The 23,697-nt window shown below is 47.6% G+C and overlaps 1 protein-coding gene across 7 annotated transcripts in view; it reads right to left on the reverse strand.

The window, feature by feature from the left end:
• KIF1A (kinesin family member 1A) overlaps positions 1 to 23,697 on the reverse strand; it is a 4,129,412-nt gene that overhangs the window by 1,564,335 nt on the left and 2,541,380 nt on the right. The gene's annotated exons all lie outside the window — the stretch shown is intronic.

Raw genomic sequence — 23,697 nt, forward strand, 5'->3', positions numbered from 1 at the left:
ATTTCCAGGAGGCCCAGTGTGAGACGCGATGCGTTGAAGAAATCTTTGGGGACGGATACTGAGCCCCTGCATGCTGACCCGGATTGAAATGTCTGAGCTGGCCGTTAGATTGGTACTTTGCTAATTCTAGTGTACGAGCATCTGTTATCGGAGTTCGTAAGAATTGGGTTTGCTAGTTAAAAGATGTGGTTATCCAACAGTTTTTTCTAACGCAGTTTGGAAGGGGGTGGGGGAAATTGAAGCTGGGTGTCCAGGGGATTGGCGCCCATATATTCCATACTTGGGAGTTTCAAAATGAGCTTGTTCTGTTATGATTTTTCTTTTTGTTGTATGGGGAGTTTAACCACACAAAAATGTTCTCCTGTTTCCCCAGGGGACGAACCAGCCAATGTTTTCCCAGCAGGTGCCTTTGGTGGGCTTGGTTCTCAGGCTGTGTGACCCTAAACCTGCAGGGGGCTAATTCTCTCATCAAGCGCAAGGCCCTACTTCACAGATTAGCTGCCCTCGACGCAAGCCTGGTGTCGGAAGTAGCCTTGTGAGATCACGGCACCCGCCGGATCTCGCGAGACGCAAATGCGCATGCATGGGAGGCTCAGCGCATTTGGGAAAAGTGACAGTGGACTGAGAGAAAACTGGGAGAGAAGCAGGGCTACCCGGCACTCCTCCTGGACATGGGTCTGCAGTCTGCCTACACAGTAGCAGGCAGGACCTCAAGGACCCATTCATATATATGCTATGGTTGCAGCAGTGATGCACCTACTGTGTAAGATCCAGGGACCCTACCTCCATCCTCAATGTTATTTTTCCAGTTAATGTTATCCATAAATAAGGCCCTTCATGCACAATCTGAGTCCAGTCATCTGTACACCACTACATCATTGGCAACAAGGACCTGGGAAGGAGCCTGAGGCAGGCAGCATGCAGGGAGCTACGCCACCTCCAGCATTTCTACAGTCCCCAGGTAGTCCCGGGACACCATGCCAGCAGTGGTAAACATTGTTTACAACTTATCTGGAAGCCATGGGCAGCATGGACTATGCAGCAGGAAGAAAGAAGGCCATGTTACTCAATGCAATGGAGGTAGAAGGGCAGAGGATATTTGCAGGTCAAAAACCGGAGCTGGTAGAGGATGACGATGCATTCAAGAAGGCTGATTGTCGCATCATGAGATGGTTCTCGAACAAAGAGAATGTGGTGCTACACAGACTGATGTTTTACACCAGAAATCCAGAGAACGGAGACAACTTCATCAACCACATGAGGACGTTGGCAGCACAGTGTGGGTTTGGTGACAATGTACAGAACGTCAACTACGCCATGTGGGTGGTGCACACCAAATGACGAAAAGTATGAGACAAATGTATCCTAGAAAAGCAGCTGAACATGGACAAAGCTGTTTAGATTGCTTGTGCAGAAGAGGAAATCTCATGCAGGCAGAGAGAAATGGCAGGACCGGCACCATCCACCGAAGTGTCATCTTTACAGTGAAGAGGGCAGCGTGATAGGCCTAAGAGGGATGCTGTTGTCGACAAAGGGATGAAAAGAAGAGAAACTCCAAAATGTTACTAGTGTACCAGCACACAACACCTGGCCAACGGCAGAAAGACTGCCCTGCGAGGAGCAACGAGTGTTGGAACTGCAGCAGGTACGGCCACATCGCAATAGCTTGCAGATGGGAATCAAAGAAAGTCACGATTATCGAAAGAGAAAGGTCGCAAGCAGAGATGAGGACAACAATAACAGGTCAATGGTCATCATGGTGAACTGTTCCCGAGCAAGAAGGGAAAAACCCCATTGCGTAATAAAGGCAGATGGAAATGAGACCCATGTAATGGCCGACTCAGGCCCTGACTTGACAGTCCTTCCCATCCAAACATACAAGTGTATGGTGGGACACCAGACTGTGGAAGTCAGAAGAACCAAACATAAACCAGGGGTCTTTGGGGGAGCGTCAGTGGATTTTCTGGGATACATCAATCCCAGATCAAAGGCAGGCGGACCACATTCAAAGTATACTTCTCTGAAGAAGGTCCAGCAGTGTTGGGGTGGGATGATCAACACAAGCTGAACATAAGACTGGACTACAGCACCGATGATCAAGTACTAATGGTCAATACAGGGGGAGCGTCAGGGTTGAAAGACACATTTTCCGCATTGTTTTCTGAAGAAGCCAGAAGGATCAAAAACTATGCCCACAGGATTCGGCTGAAGCACAATGTGATACGAGTTAAGCACAAGGTGAGGCCGGTGCCGGCCACAGCAAGAAGCGTTTTACAGGACCAATTAGACAAGATGGTCAAGGAAGGCACAATGGAGACTGTGGAGTCGTATCGAGTGGCTGGGCCCCGTTGTACTTATCAAATAGCAGCATATTAAGGACATAAGGGTGTGCATTGATCTTAGCAGTTTAAATGTGGAAGTGATAACAGAATAGCAACCCCCTTGCCAGCATTAATAAGCTGATACCTATGATAAAGGAAGCAAAGTACTTTTCGAAACTCAACATGCATGATGCATATCACCAGATACGTCTGCACAAAAGCTCCTGACCTCTCACTGCTTTCATTACACCCTTTGGCACATACCAGAACACTTGTATGCTGTTGGATCTGTCGTCGGCTGCTTCAGCGTTTCAAAGAATGATGGACTCCTTGTTACACAATATAGGAAATGTGTCATACTTTCAGGACGATATCCTCATCTACGCAAATGACGTCGAAACACACAACAAAGTGCTTCAAGAAGCGGGGGTAAGGATGCAATATGGAAAATGTGTATTGGGAGCTCATGAAGTAGAATAATTAGGGTACAGGAACTAAAAGGATGGTGTAAGGCCCAAGAAAGACCTCTTGCAGGCCATAGTCAAGGCTCCTAGTCTGTGGTCAGAAGAAGAGTTGGGTTCCTTCCTGGGACTTGCGAAGTACTACGCAAAGTTTGTACCCAGGTTCTCAGAGTCAACGGCCCTTTTAAAGAGAATTACTGCAGCTAGGAGCAGAGTAAAAATGGGGTTCAGTACAAATGACTGCCTTTGAAGTAGTAAAATCAAGGATAAGCAACGCCCCATGTCTGAAGCCATTTGATCCCACATGGGAAACGTACATCAACACAGGTGCTAGTTCATATGGACTGGGTGCCACGCTCACTCAGAAGAAAGGAGGAGCGGAACATGTTGTTTTTGCATCCAAAGCCCTTTCCGATGCAGAAAATAACTACTTCACCATCGAAAAAGAAATGCCTGGGCCATGGAGTACTTCCATACATATGTTTGGGGCACAAAGTTCTTTTTGGTCAGCGACGACAAACCCCTAGTCCACATGCTGGCGTGGATAGCGGGCAAACTGCAAGAAAATACCTATGAAATATTACACATAGCAGGGAGAAGGAATGCTCAAGCAGACTGCATGTCTAGGTTACTGGAAAGGGAAACTCTTACCATTACATTTCTCCAAGTCAAATGTGTGGTAGCAGCCGTCAGTGATCTAAGAAGCCAAGAGTTCCTGGAAAAGAGTGAGGCTCACTGGAAAGAGGATATAAACATGAATGAGTCATTGCGAAAAGTCGCCAATTGGGCTAGAAACGAGTGTCCCAATGAAAGAGCCATACCAGAGGGACTGCAGAATTACTGGAACGTTAATGAAAACATTTTTCTAACCAATGGGTTGGTGATGAGAGGTGATCAGGTAATACCGCTAGTGGGAATGGTGAAGGTGATCTTGTGCAGGGCACATGCAGGCCATCTGGGTGGCAACATGACCAGACGACGAGTGCGAGAATCATACTGGTGGCCGTGCATGGACCAGGACATCAGAGTCATGATAGAAAGATGCCGCAAGTGTTTGAACAGCGACAAAAGGCTCATAGCACCCATGATCAACAATGCATCAGTAACCCAATGTTTAGCCATGTGGCCTGTCAGGTTATATTCTCTGGAACACCCCCAAAAGGGGTCTCCTCCATGAGGGTGACCTTTTCTGTGAAACACCATCTCACCCATTGACCAATACAGGTGGGACTGTGATTCAAATGATAGAGCAAAAATTACCACCAGGTATTAACGCCAGGCTTTAATGGGGTCAGAGGGGGGTTTAAGGCGATAGTTTTAGTGTGAATAACCTGACAGAATCAAGGTATGCATAAGCCAGAACAACACTAACCTGTGAAATACTGGGCGATAGGCTGAGCTAGCTTTAGGGAAGTTGTCTGGTGGTAAAAAAAAGATTTCTGTTCTGTAGGCTGTGGAATCAAACGATAATGTGGAAACTGTAGCAAGGAACAAGACAAAATCATCTACTCTATGGTTAAAACTCACCTTTTATCTAAAGAGTAGGAATCTTTACAGAAGGTGAAGTTGTAATGTCTGATGCAGAGAAATCAGAAAAACTAGCTACGGAAGGGAAAGGGATGTTAATAGTGGTAGAGGGACTTACCTTCGGGCGGAACGAGGACGCACTAACGACGACAGATAGTGCACAGTTAATTTTCAAGGCAGCATAGCATCCAAAGTCCAGTGCACAAATGCTTTCCAGGGAGCAACACAATTTCCAACTTCTCCAAAGGTTCACGAAGAAAAAACAAAAGGAGCTAGACAATCAAAGAAACAGTCAGGCCAGAGTAAATTTCAAAGGGTTATCCAGAAGGCAGCCTGAGGAATTGGATGCAAAGTTAATTAGCTGAGATGCCACAAGAGTAAGGTATGAAAGGGTAAACCAAAAGAGTAAGCAAGATCAACAAACAGGATCAGAGGGAATCAGACACTAGCAACAGTGTCAAGAATGCCACGGAACATCCTTACGAAGAAGCGCTGGCGCCATGGAAAGGCAGTCCTTTGTACAACACCAGAGTTATCTGTTAGGCAATGAGGCACCGCTGCACATCAGGAATCCATGGCAATGCGAGATACAGTCCAGCATGAGCACGCGGTAGGAGCCGTGCACTGCAAATGGTCCCCATGTTGGTGTAGATGCCATGGCAACTGCCAATGGTGATGGGAAGGCAATGGGAGACTATGCCCTTTACACTGTAAACGACTGTTTCTCTCGAGAGACCCGACACACTGAAATCCCTTCAGGAGTATGGGACAAGTTGGGCCTTGACTTTATAGGTCCACTGGATACCATGTTGCCCGACCACAAGTATGGAGTGGTTATTGTTGATTACCTGTCAAAATGGGTAGAGGCAGAATTTGTATACAACATCACCACAGACACTTTAATAGAGGTTTTGAATTATGTTTTTCAGAGGGAAAGCCTACCCAGAGAATTGGTCATGGACAATGGCGTCCAGCTATCTCAAGAGAAATTGAGAAGTTCCTTCAAAGAAACAACATACAGCAAATCAGAGCTAGCTTGTATCACCCACAAGCCTATGGGCTAGCAGAAAGGACTAAATGCTTAATTAAGGGAGCACTTCAACTAGCTAGTGCAGCAAGGAAGGATCCCTATGAGACAGTAAAGGCGGCCATAGCCTTGCACTGCCATTTCCCAACACGATCAACAGTGTGTCACGGTTTACAATGCTGAGGGGGAGGAGGGCTGCTTCCACCTTAGCGCTTCCATGTTTATCCAGAATAAGGCCGGATGACACCGTAGATATGGAGGAAGTGGTTTGAAGGATCCAGAAAAACAAAGAGCAAATTAAAGAACAGAGTGACATCCGCAGAGCAGTTAGGAAAACAGAGGTAAATGAAGGAGACGTAGAGAAAATAAAATAACCTCAAAAGGATCAGTGACAGGATCCAAGTACAGTCAGCCATTGGAAGTCGACAAAAAAGGGAACCAACCTCATATACACCAGAGATGGGAAAAGGTGGAATTTGGAGTGAGTTGCAGTGTTCAAAAGATGTCCCATGGAGAGAAGAGAATCATCAGAAGAGGAGACAAAAGCAGGATTCACGAACCATGTGAAAAACTAGAAACAAGAGAAACAGTGAACAGGTTAGAGGAAAGTCAAGAAGGAAGCAGCGATGGATGTGTTACAAGAGGAGAAAATGACCACCAAGAGGAGAGAACAGTCGGGCAGATACAAAAGGGAGGAAGAGATCTCGAGACCACATCTCCCAGAGTGTCACTCAGTGGGAATCGTCCCCAGCGAGAGAAGCAAAGACTGATTAGGTGTAGAGACTTCAAGATGGAGTAGGACCATGCTGCTCGACAAAAGGAGGTATTTCGGAAGCAGCCTTGCGAGATCAAGGCACCCGCCGTATCTCATGAGACGCGAGAGCGCATGCGCGGGACGCACAGCGCATGCAGGAAAAGTGACAGTGGACTGAGAGCAAACACGGGAGAGGATCAGGGCTTCCCGGAGTTCGTGCATGAACATGGGCCTGCAGCCTGCCTACACGATAGCTGGCAGGACCTCAAGGACCCATTCACATGTATGCTCTGGTTGCAGCATTGAAGCAACAGCTGTGTAAGATACCCTGAGATCTGCTACTCATACCATGCCATAGCGCTCCTAAACACTGATGCCAAGCTCTATAGTCAGATACTTGCTTCCTGCCTGAGTGAAGTTTTCGTGCACATAATAGAAAGTGATCAGACCTGGTTTATTAAAAATAGGGGAACCTACAGCAACTTTAGGAGGGTCATGGACCTGATCCATGGGGCACTGTCCCTACTTTCGTTGGTTGCACAACGTGCGTTCGACAGCATGTCCTGGGACTACTTAAAATTGTTATTGTCTTCTTACGGCTTTGGCCCAAAGTTTTCTAAACTAATCATGGGGAATTTTCAAATCCCGACCACGCGTGCCAAAGTGAATGCCCACTGCTCCCTGTTTCTCCCATAAAACAGGGGGATTAGACAGGGTTGCTCCCAATCACCCCTGGTATTTGCGCTGGCGATGGAGCCACTAGCTCAGAGGGTTTGCCTCCATCCTGATATAGCGGGGTTAGCGTGTGGAGTGTCTACTCACAAGGTGGCATTGTATGCCGATGATGTCTTGTGCTTCATCCAAGACCTGTTAGCTTCCTTACAGGCACTGATGGAGCTAGTGGTTCAATTCAGTTTGGTATCAATGACGGGACATCTGTAGGGCTTTCTATCACAGAAATTCCACAGGTAGTGAACACCCTGAGGGAGTCCTTCCCCTGGGCTGACAAGAAATTTACATACCTGGGAGTTTGCATTGCATCACAATACAATTCCCTCTTAAAAGCCAACATTCACATATTGTGGAAGGAGGCCAGAGGGATGCTACAGAGGTTGGACATGCAGGAGATCCCATGGCTTGGTCGGGTAAAAGCTGTTATGATGTCCCCGCTCCCGAAACACCTTTATGTTTTCCAGGACCTTCCAATTTGAATCCGAGAGAGCGACTCGTTATGCAAAAAGCAGTAGAGCATTTTATATGGCACTGCAAACCGGTCCAGGTGGATAGGTGGCTTGGGGGTTCCATCTATCCACAGGTATTTCCGGGTGGCCCAGATTTCCCCGATACTAGACTGGGCTCTAGAAGATAGGGCTCCGAAATGGAAAGATATAAAGCAAACCTGTGTACCCTGCCAATTAGCCCATCTTCATTTCCTTCCGAAGGATGCTTGACGCCAGCATAAAAAGCCCTCATGTCCACTTGCACCAGATTACAACATTGGGATAAGGCTTGCACCCAGAGAGGGTTTTGGGTGGGGCTGGGCTCCCTCTCTCTGGTGCTCGGTAATCCAGCATTTTCACTGCGTATGGATAATAGGGCGTACGCACAGTGAGAGTCACAGGGCACTCAGAGACTGAGGGACTTATATAAAGATAATGCTCTGGTCACATTCACAGAATGTAAAGAAAGATTCCAACTGGCTGAATCTGAATGGTTTCGCTATGCCCAAATACGACACCTGGTCCCCCACAACACTGTTAAACAGGCGGGTTGTCGTTACACTGCAGGGATCGAGCTCAAAGTTTAGGAGAGGCAGGAATCAGGAAAAGTCTCTGCTTATTAGATAACGCGTCTCTCGGAGAAAAACTCCCATATATGGCACGTTGGGAAAGGGAGTTGAATATGGATATCTCAGAAGATTCATGGTTGAAGATTTGGGTGAGGGCTAAACAAAGTTCCTGGTGTACAACTATGAAAGGGGGTGCCCTCCAGATCTGCTTCAGGTGGTACATGACCCTGCAAAGTTTGCATGCAATTCATTCATATTACTCAGGCCGCTGTTGGCATGGCTGTGGGCGATTGGGGGATTTAGCACACATGTGGTGGCACTGCCCGATCATGCAAACATATTAGCAGGTGTTCAGCTCAAGAATCGGAGACATTACGGGCTGATTGCTTCCCATGTGCCCACTTACACTATTAGGATATTCTCCAGAGGATGGCACATTCCCAACGTCAGGCCCTAGGGCAGAGCACATTTACTGATGGCCGCAAGGATAAACCGGGCCTGGGCGTGGAAAACTCTGGAAGGCCCATGTACCTCATACTGGTGGGAGAAGGTTTGGGAAATACTAGCAGTCGAGAAATTAACTGCACTCACCTTGGATCAGTGTTATGTATTAAGGTAGAGCTCTAACTGCCTTTGCACAGACCAGCTGTGGAGCCACGTAGTTTAGTCCAGGAAGTTTTATTGTACATATATACATTTGTACTACATCCAGTTACTTGCAGTATATACATCACAGGCCATCCTTTCACTCCCAGCTCAGGACCCCAACTGGCATTCATAGAACACTCACACACACATTCACTCAACATTCTCTCGAGCTGTCTATCATGCATACATCAACATTCCATCAGCATGCACTCCTGGCCAGTGATACAATACAAGACTGACTTACATTACAACAATAGATTACTCAAATTTTCCAGGACCTAGGCCGCCTTCCTGGATTTCATTCAGGACAAAGAACACATGTTTTTCCGGCCGCAATTTATGAAGCACCTCTCTCTGATCTGATCTGACCTGAGGGATGTGGGATTGGCAATGGCTGATCGTGTTGCACCCTAACTTTCTATGTGTGGACAGGGTGGACACAGCTTCACTGATCTATAACCAAGGGCTCTTGTTTCAGCGGCAATAACATGAACTTGTTAGTGTGGTTACCCTTCTTTTTTCTCTCTTTCAGTTGTATATGTGGTGCTGGGAGGTGCAGGTTGTTAAATTCAAAACGGGATTTCGATGCTATACCAATGTTGCTTTACTCACGTGATTTATGCTGTGTATGGGCCATAGAGATTTCAAAAATATAACTTTGAAAAAAAAGAATAAGCACCAAAAAAATAATTATAATAAAAAAAACAAATTAAAAAAAAGAATCACCAGAATTAGCCCTGGTGGTAATTCTGCTGGCAGATTTAGTGCCCATTTTCTGGAAGCCCAGATGAGGTGGAGTGGCATTAATTCTGTTACCGCCATGTTTTACACTTACCGCCAAACTTGCTATCGGGTCCAAAGATCTGAGGGGTTGGAGAGAGCACTTTCTCTGATTTAGCTTTAGTAGAAACCTTCCAGCTTTTCCACTCTTGAGTGTTTCCGAAGTCACCCATAGTGGGACCTGTCTGGCCAGATGTGGTTCCCGACATAGCGGTGCCTAAAGATTCAACCTACATCTGACTGTTAATACCCAATGAGGGTGAAACATGCCTGGGGTTGCTCATGCAAAAGGGACATGACCTAGTAATTTTGGCCACTCTGCCCCACTGGGCGAGGGATCACGACTGATTTGCACACAGTCCTTCCTCTTCTGTAGTGGCATGTTAGGCTGAGAAGAAGAAGTTACTTACCAACTGTAACGTTCTTTCGACTGGATGTTCCTCCCACGTATTCCTCATCTTGTGATAAATCGTTATCTCCAGCTTCGCTGCTTCGTAAAAAAAAATTCTCGGCAGAGGGCGCTGTGCTCGAGGTTGTGGCGTTGATTGTCCCTCGACGTACTCTGTACTCTGTCGACGTCACCGATGGTATAAATAGCTCGAGCCGCGCCCGTTGCTTTAGTTCTGTTTTTTCGATGAAATATATATATATATATATATATATATATATATATATATATATATATATATATATATATATATGGGATACATTACTCACCGTAATCGTATTTCTGATGCTTGTATCTGCTTAGATTCACATGCTGTGCATAGGCCGACATCTAGTGGAAGCTGCGGAGTATTACAGTTTGTTTTTCGAAAGTCGAAAATGGGCGTCGACACAGGCGTGCCAGTAATACTATCCCTAGTGTGACGTCCACTGTACCCAAGATCCCTCACGCGTGTAGGATCCTCAGATTGTATTTTTTCTGACATGAGGAAGCATGAGGAGTAGCGTGAGTACAGATAATCCAAGCAGATAGACAGAAAAGGTAAGACTACAAGCAATCATGCGCCTTCTCTCGGAGGGGAGGAAGGGTGGGTCGCATGTGAATCTAAGCAGATACAAGCATCAGAAATACGATTACGGTGAGTAATGTATCCCTTCTGAGGCTTGTGGAATCTGCTTAGATCACATGCTGTGCATAGATTAGCGAGCAGTACCAGAAGAAGGAGGTGGGATGTGAGAAGGGTCATGAGCAAACAGGTGTCTTAGAACCGCTTGTCCCACTTGTGTATCTGTCTTGGAATGAGTGTCAATGCAGTAATGCTGAGTAAAAGTGTGAATAGAGCTCCAAGTAGCCGCTTTGCAAATGGTGTCGAGGGGAACATTTGCAATGAAAGCCAGAGTGGCACCAATGCCTCTAGTAGAGTGGGCCCTTGGCGTAAAAGGCAGAGTCTTGTCAGAAAGAGAGTAACACAGCTGTATACAGTTGATAATCCACTTCGAGATAGCGCCCTTAGAGACGCGATCCCCCTCTCTGCCTGTAGCTACGGAGACAAACAGTTGATCTGTTTTCCTTAGCGGTCTGGTTTTATTTACATAGTATAGGACCGCCCTACGCACATCTAGGGTGTGTAGTTTCACCTCAGCCGAGCTTTGCGGGTTCTGGAAGAAAGCCGGAAGCTCGATGGACTGGTTTACATGGAACTTGGATATGAATTTAGGTGAGAACCTAGGGTGTGTGCGTAAAACCAGTTTGTCCTTGTGGATAGTAAAGAAAGGATCCTGCACTGACAGAGCCTGAATTTCACTGACCCTTCTTATGGAGGTAATGGCTACTAAGAAGGCCGTTTTATAAGTCAGGTGTTTGAGACTACTTTTATGCATGGGTTCGAATGGGGGTCCCATGAGCTTAGCTAGCACCACGTTGAGGTCCCATCCTGGCGGTGGGTTCGAAATAGGAGGGTGAAGTCTCTTTACTCCTTCCATGAAGGCTTTAACCACTGGTACTTTCCACCACGAGACCTTGTTACTGCCAGGTGTACTTTCAGCGAGTTAAAAACCAACCCTGCATCCAGCAGGTGGAGCATGTATGTCACAACGTTGGAAGGAGTGCAATCAACCGGGTTGATTTGTTTATTCTGGCACCAGATAACGAATCTTTTCCACTTATCAAAGTAACAGTGCCTTGTATTTGGTTTCCTGGACTCCTTTAGAATGTCCATACACCTCTGTGGTAATTTGAGATGTCCAAACTCTATGACTTCAGGAGCCATGCTGCTAGGTTCATAGAGTTGGGTTCCTGATGCACTGTTTGACCCTGTTGCTGGGACAGTAGGTTGTACCAGGCTGGGAGTCTGATGGGTTCGCACACCGCCATCCTGCGTAGGTGTGGAAACCATGGTTGTCTCGCCCACATGGGAGCAACTAGGATGAGCGTCATAGCTTCCTTGTTCATCTTGTACACCACCTTCCTGATGAGAGGAGTTGGTGGAAAAGCGTACGCAAACATCCCTGACCAGTTCATCCACAGGGCATTCCCTTGGGAGTCCGGCTGGGGGAACCTGGATGCAAATCCTGGGCATTGTTTGTTTTCGCTTGTGGCGAATAGGTCTATAGTGGGGAAACCCCACTGAGAGAAGAGATCTTCTACTACGTCTCTGTGAAGGACCCATTCGTGTTCTTCTGGGAGGGAGTTTCTGCTTAGAGCATCCGCTAGGGAATTGAGCTCCCCTGGAACATGTTGCGATGACAGGAAGATGTTCCGTCTGAGTGCCCATATCCATATTTTCTGGGCAAGCTTGGACAGATTTGGCGAACGAGTCCCCCCTTGCTTGTTCAGATAGAACATGGCTGTCGTGCTGTCCGTCCTGATCTGCACCGACAAGTTCAGTAGATGGGGCTCGAACGCCCTTAGCGCTCGGAATACTGCCAGAAGCTCTAGCAGATTGATGTGGTTCTTGGCTACTGAGTGAGACCAGAGACCCTGAGCTGTGTGGTGGAGATGGTGAGCTCCCCACCCAGTCAGGCATGCATCTGTAGTCACCACGGCTTGTACTTCGGGATCGTAAAAGGGTTTCCCCTTTGCGAGATTCTCTCTTGTCCACCAGTGTAGGCTCTGTACGAGTGTTGGCGAAACGACCACTAGATCGTCCCAATGACCACTTGCCTGAGACCACTGTTTCGCCAACCATTCCTGCATGGGACGCATGCGCAGACGCGCGTGGGGGACCAGGTAAATGCATGACGCCATCATGCCCAGTAACCGCATAGCTTTGCGTACTGTTATCTGTTGACCTGACTGATAATGCGGAATTTGCAGAAGTATATTCCGAATTCTCTCTTCCGAAGGGAAGGTCAATCCTTTCTGAGTATCTAGGATAGCTCCTAGAAACTGTTTTGAGGTGCTTGGCACCAGACTTGACTTTTTCTCGTTGATGGAGAAGCCTAATTCGTGGAGGAGGTCGATAGTCCTCTGAATGTTTGACCTGCAAATTCCTGGGGTTTCCCCCGTTATGAGCCAGTCGTCCAGATAAGGGTACACCGGGATTGCTTCCCTGCGTAGGTGTGCAGCCGCCACCGCCAGTACCTTGGTGAATACCCTTGGTGCTGAAGCTATCCCGAAGGGCAGTACCTTGAATTGGTAGTGGCGACTGTCCACCTTGAAGCGCAAGTACTTTTTGTGCGCTGGGAGCATGGAAATATGAAAATAAGCATCTTTCATATCCAAGGTTGCCATGTAATCCCCCTTTTTTAGGAGGGGGATTACCTCTTGTAGCGTGGTCATACGGAATTTTTGGGGCTTGACATATTTGTTGGCAGGCCGTAAGTCCAATACTGGGCGCATTGTCAAATCTTTCTTTGGCACAAGGAAGTAAGTTGAATAGATACCCTTGTTTACCTGGTGTCCTGGGACGAGTTCTATCGCGTCCTTTTCTAGCAGAATGGCGATCTCCTCGAGAAGGATCCTTTGATGCTCTAGGGAGTGCACTCTTTGTCGTGGAGGATGATTCCGGGGACGCTGCAGTAGTTCTATACAATATCCTGCGGATACTGTTGACAGCACCCATCTGTCTGAGGTGATCCCTTCCCAAGCCTGGGTGAAGGTGGAAATGCGTCCCCCTACTGGGGTTGCGTGGCAAGGGACCCTGAACTGAGCGTCACTGTTTTGGTGGAGGCGTGCCACCGCCCTTGTTGGGGCTGCCTCTGCCTCTTCCACGACCTCTCTTGTTACCCCTGCCGTAACTCTGGGTAGACTGCTGGTTGTTATTCCATTGTGTACCTTGTCCCTGGGCATAGTTGCCTCTTTGTGAATTTTGGCCGCGTGGGCGACGAAAATTATTGTTCCCCCTCTGGTTAGGGGGTTTGTTGGTAAGCTGGCCAAGGGATTTGAGAGTCTCATATTCATCTTTGGCATTTTTAAGTGCGTCTTCGACCGCTTTCCCAAACAATAGGTCGGGTTCCACTGGCTTGTCTATTAAAGAAGCCTGGGTTTCTGTCTTGAATCCCGACTGCCGTAACCACGCATGTCTCTTGATAACAGTACCTTCTGCTATCAATCTCCCTGCGTTGTCAGCGGCGTCGAAAGTTGCTTTTAAAATGCAACCAGACACGGCTCTCCCCTCTGCCGAGATCCGAGCCAGCTGGCCCTTTAACGGTTCTGGAGCAGAGGCAATGAGCGCCGCGACTTCTTCCCATTGATGGCAATTGTAACTAGCCAACAGGGTGGTGGAATTCGCAATCCTTGCTTGGTAGGCGGACGTTGAGGCTACCTTTCTGCCAAACCCGTAAAGTTTTTTGCTCTCCTTGTCGGGAGGAGCTTCTGATGAAGATAAGGGCGTGCCAGCCCTCTTTCTAGTGTTGGTCACCACTAGGGAATCTGGTTTAAGATGTCCCTTTATATACAGAGGGTCAGACTGGGCTGCCCGGAAAATCTTTTCAATTCTGGGGTTGACAGCTCTGGTGAGGTTAGGATTCACCAGGGAAGGATCTATTCTTCGTTGGATGGATTTGAGGATAGGGATGGTCTGAGCGACCGGTCTTCTCTCTCCTACAAACTCCTCCGCGAAGTCCCTTTCCTCCTGTACACCGTGGGTGTCGATGTGGAAGTGTTCCGCTGCTCGAGCGAGAACCTCGTTAAGGAGGGGCTGGTTATCAACTGGAGAGTCAGTAACTGGGGCTTCGCTTTGTACTGGGGAATCTACTCTGTAAATTTCCTGCTCATCTTCTCCCTCCTCCAGGTCCTCATCCTCTGCATAGTAATCTGTCCCGGTTTGTTCTTCCATAATTGCAAACTCCTGGTCCTCTTCAGGGAAAACTTGTCCCTGATAACTGGGGAGTGGAGTAGAATATGGAGTGGAGTAAGGCTGAACCTTGAAGGGTTCAGGTCTTTCGACCCGGGGCTTTTTACTTAGCGGGATAGGATCGGAGGAGCCTGAGGGTGTGGCCCCTTGAGGGTTATATGAAAGAAAGTGTTCTGGGTTCTTATCATAAAAATCAGCCAAGGAAGACATCCTAGACATAACCCTGTCTATGTCTTCACTGGACCATTCCCTGGAACAGGGTATTACTTTAGCAGGTGATTTATTTTCAAGGGTAGACTTGTGTTTGCTTGTCTGCTTAGGCTTTACAGGGGTGGAAGGCTGTGCTTTCCGCTGTTTCCCCCCTTCTCCGTGCGTGGAAAAATGTTTTCCCTGTCCCTTGGGGGCCCCAGAGACTTTCGACGCCTGGCGTCGAGGGTCTGGAAAGGTATCTGTGTGCTTCGGGCGTGGGGCCTCACTGATGTTAACCGCGGTCTCGGTATCTTGGAGCGCGGCCTGGGGGTGGAAGTCGTCTTCGTCTCCCGACGATCGAACTTCCGTTAGTGTGTGTAGCGAGGCACTCTTGGCAAGAGTGGATGATTGCCTTGCGTCGTGAGGCGATCTCGATCGAGAGCGCCCAGAGGACACCGAGTCGGACCGTTCTTTTTGTGCCTCTTTCCGGGAAGTCGACGTCGTCGAGGTCCGGTTGGTCTTAGTGTGTTTAGTGTGTGTTAGGTGTGTAGCGCTTGCGTCGCCGGGGGTCTTCCCCATAGCCGCCTTGCCGGACGACCTTCCGAGGTCGGGGACCTGCGCTCGTCGGCTGTCTTTCGACGCCGTAATGCCCTCGCCGTCCGAAAGTACGGCGTCGCTGCCATCGCTGAAGGCGCCCTCCGCTGCCATGGCCTCCTGCCTGGCGTGGTGGGCCCAACGCTTTGTCGAACGGTCCTTAAGTGTCTTAGGTTTAAACCTACTACACGCTCTGCAGTTCGCTTCGGGGTGATCCCTCGGCAAGCAGAGATTGCACGTGGCGTGCCTGTCGACCCAAGGGTATTTGCGATTGCACTTGGGGCAGAATTGAAAAGGGGTACCCTCCATACGCACCTTAAGGCAGCGGGCTGCTAAGTGTAGGAATATATATAAATGTAACTATATATCAAGAGTGAAGAGTATGTACCACCCCCCACTCTCCCTACTTGTAAGGGCCGAGGCCAGCGGCCTACTAGGCCCGGGCCGAGGCCAGCGGCCTACCGAGGCCCAGATCCGTCGTGCAGCAGTCGACGGTCGATGACTTCTCCAGCCGTCGTCGAGGTTGAGGGTCGACGTTGGGGTGGGGAAGGGAATGAATAAGAATTAAAATTATAATAACAGCAAAAGTATGGCTAAGGCCAGGGAACTCCGCAAGATGCTTCCGACCAGTATGGCGGAAAAAAACAATCTGAGGATCCTACACGCGTGAGGGATCTTGGGTACAGTGGACGTCACACTAGGGATAGTATTACTGGCACGCCTGTGTCGACGCCCATTTTCGACTTTCGAAAAACAAACTGTAATACTCCGCAGCTTCCACTAGATGTCGGCCTATGCACAGCATGTGATCTAAGCAGATTCCACAAGCCTCAGAAATATATATATATATATATAGGAGGAACACCCAGGCGTGTCCCATGACCGATACATTCTTCGTGAGAGGAAAGTGTAAGAAAACGTAAAATGTACTGTGGGGTAGGATGGGAGGGTCGATGAGGAATACGTGGGAGGAACATCCAGTCGAAAGAACATTACAGTTGGTAAGTAACTTGTTCTTCGAATGGATTGTGTCCTCCCACGTATTCCTCATCTTTTGATAGGCTCCCATAGCAGTATCAATTTTTGGAGGTGGGAGTACTAATTTCAGTTTTCGTGGACAGAATGCAGAACTGCCTTTGCAAATAAACCCTCGTTAGAGGAGGCAGTGTCCAAACAATAATGTTTAACAAAAGTATGCATTGTTTTCCAGGTTGCAGCTGCACAAATATTTGCTGCCGGGACTCCCCTCTTTAGAGCCGCAGAAGTAGCCATTCCCCTTGTAGAATGGGCACGAAGCCCATCTGGTGGTTCTTTTCCCGATAATCTGTAGCATTCAACTATGGCTAATATGATCCAGCGGAAATGGTCTGTTTTGTTACAGATAAGCCTAATTTATGACCAGTATAACCCACAAACAGTTGGTCATCTTGTCTCAATTTAGCCATCCTTGAGATGTAAAAACTAAGAGCCCTCTTGGGATCTAATCTGTGTAATCTCTCCTCTTCTTTGCCCAGATGAGGAGGAGGATAAAAAGTTGGTAGTACTATTTTTTGTGACAAATGGAAGTCCGAGACTACTTTTGGCAAGAACGAAGGTTTAACTTTAAGGACTACCTTATCTTTATAAAAAATAGTATATGGTGGTTTGCATGAGAGAGCCTGAAGTTCGCTAACCCTGCGGGCTGATGATAGGGCTACAAGGAGGACAGTTTTTAGAGTTAAAAGCCTCAATGGACATGAGTGCAGAGGTTCAAAAGGTATGCAAGTCAAGAATTTTAATACTAAATTTAAGTCCCAAGTTGGTACATGAAAAGGTACTGGAGGGTATACATTAGTAAGCCCCTTTAAGAATTGAATTATTAACGGTATTTTGAAATATGGAACCTCTTCCGAGGAGCGCTTGAAAATGGACAGCGCAGCAAGGTATCCTTTGATTGTTCCTATCTGGAGCCCCAGATTAGCTAGATGTAGTAGAAAAGAGAGTACCATTGGGGTGCCACACTGAAAAGGGTCCACATCCTTGTCTTTGCACCAGTTATTAAACCTGTTCCAGCGACATCGGTACAAAGACTCTGTTGCTGGTCTTCTGGCCGAAAGCAAGATTTCCATTACGTCATCCGGAAGATCCCAATCCTTGTATCTCAACCTCTCAGAAACCATGCGTGAAGGTTGAGTGTCTTGACCTCTGGATGGAGAACCCGACCTTCCTCTTGCGAGAGAAGATCCTCTCTTTGCAGAAGACGTATTGGAGGGCAGATGGACATGTCTAGAAGGTCCGGGTACCACGTTCTCCTGGCCCAATCCGGGGCAATTAGGATCATGGTTTTCCTGAACTTTCTCAACCTCCTGATTACTTGAGGAATCACAGGGACTGGGGGAAACGCGTACAGCAGTGGAAACTTCCACTCCACTATGAATGCGTCTCCCAGAGCTCCTCTTTGAGGAAATTCCCTTGAGCAGTACTGATCGCACTTCCGGTTGATCGCGGTGGAAAACAGATCCACTTGATACAAAGGGCGAAGATCTCCAGAAGGACATCCTGAGCCAGCTCCCACTCGTGAGAGACCGTGCTCTGCCTGCTCAGAGCATCTGCCGCCGTGTTCTTCTCTCCAGCTAGGTGATTCCTTCTCGTATTGCCCAGAACCAGAGCTGCATTGCTTCTCTGCACAGTGGCAGTGACCCTACACCTCCTCTCTTGTTGAGATAGTACATGGCCACTGTATTGTCCGTCATTATCAGGACATTCTTTCCATGCACAGAGGGCAGAAAGGCCTTCAGAGCTAGTCTGATTGCCCTCAGCTCCAAAAGGTTGATGTGTAGTTTGGACTCCGATGGAGACCAACGACCACTGATTGTCAGATCGTGTGTGCTCCCCACCCCGTGAGTGAGGCGTCCGTCACTACCGTTATCTCCGGCCATGGTTGCCAAAAAGACTCTCCCTTGAGAATGTTGTTGTTGCAAGCCCACCATAGAAGATCCTGAGCAACTGCGCTCGGGACTTGCAGAAGATCCGACATATTCCCTGAGAACTGGGACCACTGAGTTCTGAGTGCCCATTGAAGGGATCTCATTCTCAACCTGCCCTCTGGTACTAGGAAAATGCAGGATGCCATGAGGCCGAGCAACCTGAGAAAATAGAAGGCCGGTAGATGTTGGGCATTCTGAAACTTCGTTACCATCTGCTGGATGTGGAGAGCTCTCACTTCGGGAGGCAAGGCTTTTCCCGATGAAGTGTCCAAGACTGCTCCGATAAACTGGAGTTTCTGGGATGGTATCATGTGGGACTTCTTGAAATTGAGGTAGAAGCCCAGTTTGTGGAGGAAGTGGCAGGTGATCGAAAGATGTTCCTGAGCTTGTTCTGGAGAACTTGCTCTGATCAACCAGTCGTCCAGGTAGGGATATATGTGAATACCTCCTCTCCTGAGACTTACTGCCACAACCGCCAACAGTTTGGTGAAAACCCTCGGGGCGGAGGTCAACCAGAATGGCAGAACTCGAAACTGAAAATGAGAATTGCCAATCGCGAACCTCAGGTACTTTCTGTGCTTTGGATGGATTTGCACATGAAAGTAAGCATCCTGAAGGTCCAATGATACCAACCAATCTTGGAGTTGGAGAGCCTGAAGGATCTGAGAAAGAGTCACCATCTTGAACTTGTCCTTCCTGAGGAACTTGTTCAAGTTTCTCAAGTCCAAGATGGGTCTCAGTCCTCCGTCCTTTTTTGGGATGAGAAAATATGGGGAGTACCAACCCCTGTTCCTCTCCGCTACAGGTACCAGTTCTATGGCACCTTTCTCTAGCAGGGTTAAAATTTCCTGCAACAGGAGCGGATCTGGAATTTTGGCGGAGTTGGCTCCCGGTGGATGATTCTGAGGCCTTTTTAGAAAGGGGAGACAGTAACCTTGGGCTATTGTTTCCAGTGCCCAAGCATCTGAGATAATGCCCCGCCATTACTTCAGATGTTGAGAGATCCTGCCTCCCACTGGTGTTTTGTGTAACAAGGTCTCAGAGGGATTTGGAGGCGGCTGTGGGAGTGGATGAGGGTACGCATGCCGCTCCTGAGGCTGATTTTGCACCTCTTCCTCGTGCTCCACGAGGGAAGTTTCTTTTGCCCCTTTGAGATGCCTGTCCTCTTTCTCTACCAAAAGAGGAGTAGTATCGAAAAGAACGACCCCTCCAGGAAGATGAGCCGGAATAGGGTTTTAGAGGCTGGCGCAAAGAGGCGCTAAGTGATTTAGCTGCCGCTTTCGAGGTCTGAAGTTTTTCTAGGCTTTCATCAGCCTTTCTGCCAAAGAGCCTCGAGCCATCAAAGGGCATGTTGAGGAGTCTAGCTTGCACGTCTGGTGCAAATCCCGACTTCCTCAACCACGCAAATCTGCGTAGCACAACGCTTGCAGCCATGGATCTGCTGATACTATCAGCAGTATCGAGTACAGACTGGAGACATTGCCTCCTTCCCGTCTTTGACTATATTCAGGAAGCCTTCCCTTTCCTCGCCTTCCGGAATATGATCAGCCGCCACTGAAATACAGTCCCACAGGGTATGGGTAAACCTGGCTAGGGTACAGGTGACATTTGCCGACTTAAGTGCCATACTGCCTGACGTGAAAACTTTACGTGCCCAGGCATCCATTTTTTTATCCTCTCTATCTGGAGGGATAGTTGGATAAGCAGTTTGTTTTGAAGTAGATGCTGCCTGAATGACTAAACTCTCTGGAGTCGGATGTTTATTCAAATATTCAGGATCCGTTCAAGCTGGTGTATATTTTCTTGGAAAAGTGCTATCTGCAGCAGCAATAGTTTCTGGTTTCTCCCAGTTTTTTTCCACAGTCCTTTGAAGGGCCCTGTGAAAAGGGAGAACAGGATCTTTCGGAGGTCCCTTGACGATTATATCCGTCATGTCATCTTGTTCAAAAATGGGTGAAGTATTACCCCAACCCATATATTCAACTACCCTGGTCATAAGACCCCTGTACCCAGCAACTGCATGCTCTGCAGGATCAGGTTTGGCAAACTCTAATTCTGGGGATGTGTCAACTCCACTGGCAGAATGTAGAGTATCGCTCAGGTCTCTCTTTCTAGATTCCTGGTCGATAAGTTCCTCAGGAACTTGTCTTGTACCATAAGTAACTCCCAAAGGAGTAACCTCGTCTTCTTCTGAAGCAGACTCTTCATAGATTGCTGACATAGATTTGAAAAAGTCTGACCTGGGCAAAGGAGTGAATCTCCTTTCTTCCTCTTCCATCTGCTTCGAAGGAAATGGCAAATCCCTCGAAGTTTTCGAGGGTGTCTCCGAAGTTTTCGAAGATGACTTTGATAATGGCGTCGATGACGCATTTGGCTTTGGCGTCGAAATTATCGACGTCGAGGGCGTTGACGAAGTTGTCGAAGTCTTCGACGACTTGTGTTTCTTGCATGGCACTGGAAAGGTGCTCGACTCTCGAAGAGTCTTCGACGGTTTTACGTCGACTCGAGGTCTTTTGGATTCCTCGACGCTACCGGTCTTGGCCATGGTAGCCTTGGACTTGCCTTTGTCGTCCAATGCAGCGACTTTAGGGGTATGGCTTTTTCAAGGGTCTTTCGAGGGGGTCGGGGCCGCATTCTCAAAAACCTCCATCATCTTTTTGCGGAATTCTTCCCACTTACTGGGAGAATCCGATTTAGTCGGACAACGAATTTCTTCGGTCGACTCTGAAGAAGAAGATGATGAGGGAGATCTATGTCTCCTCTTCATTTTTTTCGATGACGACGAAGAGTGTCTCGATCTACTCCTAGATCGAGATCTCTTCGAGTGTCTATGGAGATCCGATTCCTTAGAATCAGTCGCTTTCTTGTGTCTTTTTGACTAAACCTTTTTTGAGGTCTCCCTCCCCACCGACAGTTTAAATCTCTTCTCACGAAGAGCTTTTCGGTCATAGATTGGCAGGACCCGCAGTCGTCGGTTCAGTGACTGGAACCGAGACACCAGAGACAAATCCGGTGGCGATCAGTGATCGACATCTTAGATCCAAAATCTGCACACTTTTTAAACCCAGTTCTGGGTGTCGAAGGTGTTGAAGATGACGACATTTTCTTCACAGAAAATAGAAGTGCGCCGTTCTCGATCGCGAAGCGATCGGAAAAACGGAATTGAAGCAACCGGCGCGGCTCGAACTATTTATACCATCGGTGACGTCGACAGAGTATGGAGTACGTCGAGGGACAATCGACGCCACGACCTCGAGCACAGCGCCCTCTGCCGAGATTTTTTTTTTCCGAAGGAGCGAAGCTGGAGATAACGATTTATCACAAGATGAGGAATAAGTGGCAGGACACAATCCATTCGAAACAATGATCTGCTGGGTCGCCCAGAGCAATCCTTGTGGTTTAAATTAATTTAAAATCTCCCAGCCAACCCTCTTCATTGTTGCAAACGCCATGTTAGCAGCACCTCTTGTGGCTAGTCGATGCAACCTATCACTGTGATTGCATAGTCCCATAAAAGATTCTTACTCTAATGACTTCTACAAATGTGTACCTACTTAAATAGAAGAACAGAATGACGATAGGTGCAGGAAGAGGAGGAAAATGTATTTCCACTCACAGAACAGAAATTAAAGGAGACGTACATACCCCAGGAAAATCAAAGATGGGTGAATGTATGACTTACCCACTACCAAATCTCTGACTTCCTTCCAGTGAATGTCATGGGAGGTGAGGCAGTCCCCCGGCACTATGTAAGTGGGATGGGAAGCCTTTGTTCAATTTAACTGTTACAGATTCCAACATTCTTTCTGGGGGATCCAGTGCTCCCCGGATGGGGTGCTCTGGGAATTTGATTGTGGATGGGGGCCTTTTACCCACGAGCCCAATGTAAAACCATGCTGGGAGAGGATGGATGTTCCTTTTTTTTACGCGCGGGGAAACAGTGGGTCTTACAGAAGCTGCTTCCACCTCCCACAGCTCTCTTTACTTTGTTAGGTTGCTGGTCTCCTGCATTGATGCATTCATACTTTCCTTTTCTGTGTTCAGTCACTCTTCCTCATGTGCGGGTTCTTGAATGTCCTCGTCGCCAATGTTATGTATTAAGGTAGGGCTCTAACCTCGCTTACACAGACCAGCTATGGATCCACGTAGTTTAGTCCAGGAAGTTTTATTGTACATATATACATCTATACAGGATCCGGTTACTTGCAGTATATACATCACAGGTTCATGTAGACACAATTGGACATTACAGGAACAGACCCCCCGGCCATCCTTTCACTCCCAGCTCAGGCCCCCAACTGACATTCAAAGAACACTCACACACACATTCACTCAACATTCTTCTGAGCTGTTTATCATGTATACACCAACATTCCAACAGCATGCACTCCTGGCCAGTGATACAATACAAGACTGACTTACAGTACAACAATTGGTTACTCAAATTTTCCAGCACCTATTCCCCCTTTCTGGATTTCATCCAGGACAAAGAACACATGTTTTTCCGGCCGCAACTTATAAAGCACCTCTCTCTGATTGGCCTGAGGGATGTTGGATTGGCAATGGCTGATCCTGTTGCGCCCTAACCTTCTGTGTGTGGATGGGGTTGACACAGCTTCACTGATCGATAACCAAGGGCTCTTGTTTCTGCGGCATTAACATGAACTTGTTTGTGTGGTTACCCTTCTTTTCTCTCTCTTTCAGTTGTATATGTGGTGCGGGGAGGTGCAGGTTGCTAAATTGAAAACGAGATTTCGATGCTATACTAATGTTGCTTTACTGACATGACTTATGATGTGTATGGGCCATAGAGATTTCAATAAAATATAACTTTGAAAAAAAAAATTAGCACCAAAAAATAAATACAAATAAAAAGAATTATAATGAAAAAAAGAATCACCAGAAGCCTTGGCGGTAATTCTGCTGGTGGATTTAGTGCCCATTTTCTGGAAGCCCTGATGAGGTGGAGTGGAAAAAGTGGCATTCATTCTGTAACCTCCACTTGTTACACTCACCGCCAAACTCGTTATCAGGTCCAAAGATCTGGGGGATTGCAGAGAGCATTGCCTCTGATTTAGCTTTAGCAGAAACCTTCCAGCTATCACTCTTGAGTGTTTCTGAAGTCACCCACAGTGGGACCTGTATGGCCAGATGTGGTTCCCGAGATAGCGGTGCCTAAAGATTCAACCTACATCTCACTGATAATACCCAATGTGAATGAAACATGCCTGGGGTTGCTAATGCAAAAGGGACATGACCTAGTAATTTGGGCCCGTCTGCCCCATTGGGCGAGGGATCACGACTGATTTGCACACAGTCCTTCCCCTTCTGTAGTGACATGTTAGGCTGAAAAACAATGATCTGCAGGGTCGCCCAGAGCAATGCTTGTGGTTTAAAT

The sequence above is a fragment of the Ambystoma mexicanum genome, chromosome 10 (genome assembly GCF_040938575.1).
Source record: "Ambystoma mexicanum isolate Mex_15411 chromosome 10, UKY_AmexF1_1, whole genome shotgun sequence".
Lineage (NCBI taxonomy): Eukaryota > Metazoa > Chordata > Amphibia > Caudata > Ambystomatidae > Ambystoma > Ambystoma mexicanum.